The sequence below is a fragment of the Acomys minous genome, assembly GCF_964271855.1.
Source record: "Acomys minous genome assembly, chromosome: 18".
Taxonomy (NCBI): domain Eukaryota; kingdom Metazoa; phylum Chordata; class Mammalia; order Rodentia; family Muridae; genus Acomys; species Acomys minous.
Window position 1 is genome coordinate 11,841,901 of NC_140501.1, and position 4,273 is coordinate 11,846,173.

The 4,273-nt window shown below is 35.1% G+C and overlaps 1 pseudogene across 1 annotated transcript; it reads right to left on the reverse strand.

Annotated features, from left to right (window-relative positions):
- Positions 1 to 1,939: 1,939 nt before the first annotated feature.
- LOC311589280 (selenoprotein K-like) lies at positions 1,940 to 2,630 on the reverse strand (annotated as a pseudogene). Its single transcript has one exon. The product of its transcript is annotated as a selenoprotein K-like (transcript).
- Between the last annotated feature and the right edge of the window lie 1,643 nt (positions 2,631 to 4,273).

Consider the following 4,273-nt stretch of genomic DNA (forward strand, 5'->3'; position numbering starts at 1 on the left):
CATTGCAAACTTATTTCCAGTTTCTGTGTCACAATATATTTTGAACTATATTCAGTAGATAAAACATACTTTTATTAGCAGTGACATTGATGTTATAATTTTAAAATATTGCTGAATCAAATAACTTGCTATTAAACTATAAAATGGAAACAGGGATCTATATAAAGTCTGTTCTCATTAACTCTCTAAATAACTCTGATGATGTATTTTAAAAATAAACTTCTCTTTAGTTTTGAAACAGCTTGTGGTAATTATTTTAGTGATAGTGGAGAAAAATAAGATACAATTCTCTCAAGAGGAAGAAAATGAGAATTTGATCTGAGTTACATATTGCTTTTGAAATAGATAAGCAAGAAAATATTCAATCTGAATACATGAATAATTTCTTAACTCTAGGTATCAATTACCATGCCTGTCACTGTCATAATCTTTATCACTATTAAGAACTTTTAATCGTTGCTTCTTTCTCCACTAACCTTTGCTGAAATGGTGCACAGAATCTTTTGCTAATTACATCAGATACATGCTTTCATGTTGTTCAACACTTTCAACATCATTGATGTTCTTGTCTCTACAAATGGCACTATGATCCAATAAGCCATCTCGTCATGCAAATCAAAAAAGCTAAGATTATGCTGAATTGATCCTTTTACACTACGCTATAATCAACAGTAGAGGAGTTACAGCTGTGGCTGTGCCTCCACGTTCTTACTGTCATTTTCTTTGCATGTCAGTCCATTTTGGATTTCGGTGAGCTTACCACTCTTCTTATTTCTCTTTTTATTGCATTATCCACAAGGTATATAAAATCCCTACCTAAAAGAGAATTTTATTACCCTGTAACAATTTCCCAGGATAATTTAATTAAAATTTAAACTCATTGAAGTGGCCCATTTTTCTGGAGTGCATTCTTTCATCTTATATTCTGCAGTTTCCAAATATGTAGACATGGCTGGCATAAACACCAGTCCTTTTCTCAAATATTGCTTTGTCTTCCAGGTCCTAAGTCTGTCAGTGTGAAGATGTTGCAGTCTTATATGTTCTAGTGGTTTGAATGAGAATAGGCAGTCCATAGGTTCATATATTAGAATGTTTGATTCCTAGTTGGTGCAATTCATTAAGAAGAAATAGGAGGCGTGACCTTGTTAGAGAAAGTATGTCATGTCACTAGGAGTGCATATTCACACCCCCAGTTAATAAGTCTCTCCCCTCTCTCTCTTTCTGTCTCTCTGTCTCTCTCTGTGTCTCTCTCTTTGACTCTCTCTCTGTCTCTGTCTCTCTCTTTCTGTCTCTCTGTCTCTGTCTTTGTCTCTGTCTCTGTCTCTGTCTCTCTTCCTCTCTGCCTGCTGCAGAAGGATCAAGATGTAAGTTCTCAGCTAATGTCCCATCTCCATGCTTGCCTGCGTGTAACTACATTCTCTAGAGAGATTGTCATAAGTTGAACACCTGAAAATGTAAGCTAAGTCCCCATTGAATGCCCTTTTTTATAAGTTGCCTTGATCACTGTTTCTCTTGATAACACTAGAAAAGCAACTAAAACTTTTCACATTAACAGCCTTTAATAGCAATACTCAAATTCTTCTTTCATTCTTATATCATCTTTTAGAAAAATATTTGCTCCTTTCCTTTTTTCTCCATTAGTTTTACATACTGATTTCTATTGATATTCCACATTTGCATTTATAACAGGATATTTATGTGTTTATGCCTGGTTGTAAACAGGGAACAATTATTTAATCTACATTGTTGTTTCCTCTCAAACAAGAAGAAAATACATAAATACATTTAAGTTCTTTTCTTTTTAAACTATTGAAAAATAATGTTGTAGTTTATTTATAAATGAGAGCAAAATAACAATGAGGAATATTTCAAAAGCTGAAAAAAGGCAACATTGACAGGACTGTGTCCATTGGCGCAGAGAACATGGTGGCTCAAAAACCAAACCAAACTAAACAAAAACCCAGGACTAAACACACGGCCTTTATTTTTTCCAGATCAAAGATTTTGGGATTGATTATATAAAGGTGAAGAATCAAGTTTTGCAACCTAAATTATTTACTTATTAAAACCATCTTAATACTTTAGTCAACAAACAGATAAGGAGACAAACATGTACATTTATAGAACTGGATGTCAGTCAGGTCAGATGCTGCAGAGGGAATTCCCAGTATGACCTCATTCATCTGTGAGTACACAGAGCAATCCTTGTTTAGACATACACTGTCTTATCCTGCAGGAGATGGTCTTCGCCTCTTGATGGCTTCCTTGTACACATGTGCATGTCTAGCTGTCTGCTTCTTAGAGCAGACACTCACCTTCCTCATCTGCCAGCTACTGGAGGAGGGCTGGGCCCACAAATATAACTGATTCAACCCGTTCTTCATGGAGGGTTTCCTGGTGGTCCTCTTCCATAATCATATCTGGAATCAGAGGAGCTGCCATAGCCTCATCTTTTTTTCATGTCTTGCTGAAGCACAGTTTTGCAGAAAAACCCCAGAAATTCTGCTATTCCCCAGAAGAAATCTGTTATAAGAGACAGTCCCCATGGGGACTGATTCCAGCTGTCCAACACTTGTCCATTCGAGATGTAAACCATCTTTCCTCCAGTTGCCCACCTCCAAGCGATTGAGAAGACCAGCACCCTCTTAAATTCTTAATCACTCTTATGGGTCACATGGACCAAAAGGTTTACAAAAGATGTTCTATGGTCAATAAGCCTTCATCTTATGTTCTTTGTATTTTGATAGGGCAGGAAAGGATCATGAATGTTCTCATTGGTACAGTATATTCAGCATCTAAACAATTGGGACTTAAAGCCCTGTATGCAAATATATCTTGAAATAACTGATGAATAATGTTGTAAGATAATGTCTTACACTTTTTAATAAGAAAAAGTGTGTTAATTTCCATGACAATATTAGATAATTCTCAAGAAATTTACAAATTTTGTTTCATTACTCTAAAAGTTGCTTAATGTTTTAAAACATGGATTTGTGACTTATCACATCACATGTATTATGGCAGATATCCAAATGTGGAAACCCATATAGATTTACTTATTGTTGCTGTTGGTGGTTGAGATTTCTTTATTTTTTGTTTTTGTTTTGTTTTTGAGATAGTGTTTCTCTGTGTATCCTTGGGTGATCTGGACCTGCTTTGTAGATCTGGCTGGCCTCAAACTCACAGAGATCTACTTGCCTCTGCCTCCCTGACTGCAGGGATTACAGGCATGTGTTACCATACCTGGCTTAGATATATACTCTTATGTAAAGCTTCATCTTTTAAATTCATACCTGAAAATGTTTATATATGCACACTATAAATCTAAAATTTTCTCTCTATATACATATTGAGATATGATATATATATATGTGTGTGTGTGTGTGTGTGTGTGTGTGTGTGTGTGTGTGTGTATTTATATATATATGCATACTGATTAAATCCACCTCTATTCCTTCCTTCCAACTCATCATGGCCCTTCCAACACATTTCAAACTCATTTATTATTTCCCTCTTTTTTCTTTTATTGAGAATAGATTTATTTTTATACAATGTAGTCTTAATCTAGTCCCCCCTGCTTCACGTTTCCCAATTCCTCCCCATGTCCCCTCCCTTCTTTTCCACCTCCTCCTTGTTTCTCCTTAGAAATGAAAAGAATCTATAGGATAATCATAAAATAAAATAAAACAAAATAAAATATTGTAAGATAAAACAAAAACAAGCAAATTGTAATAGAGTAATAATAAACTTAAGGAAAATAGCTCAAGAAAAGGCAAAAGAAACAGTTATAAACATAGAGATATATGCAGTCACACATTGAGAAATTCAAAACAACACCAAACCAGAAGCAACTGTAATATATACCTAAATCCTATAGGGTAAATGAGCAAATAAATAAATAGAAATAAAGAATAAAAATTAAAATAATAGTGAATTTAACAAAAGTTCCCAATGAGCAAGAAAAGAAAAAAAAAGTTCCCAATATGTCATTATGAGACAATGAGCCCCCGAACACAAATTTGAGTTTTTGTGTTGACATTTTCTGATGGGCATGTCGCTTAAGAGCAGTTTGCTTCCCTAGTGAGGCTACCTTGAAAAAAATAATTAAAAAAAATTTATTCACAAGTGATTATCAGTGGGAGATACCTTCTGGGTTAGGGATGAGGGCTTTTGTCTACTGCTCTTTTCAGTTCTAGGAGCCCATCTGGTCCAGTGACTTGAAGGACCAGTGCATGCTACCTCATCTGTGTGAGTTCAGATGAGTGGTGGTCCT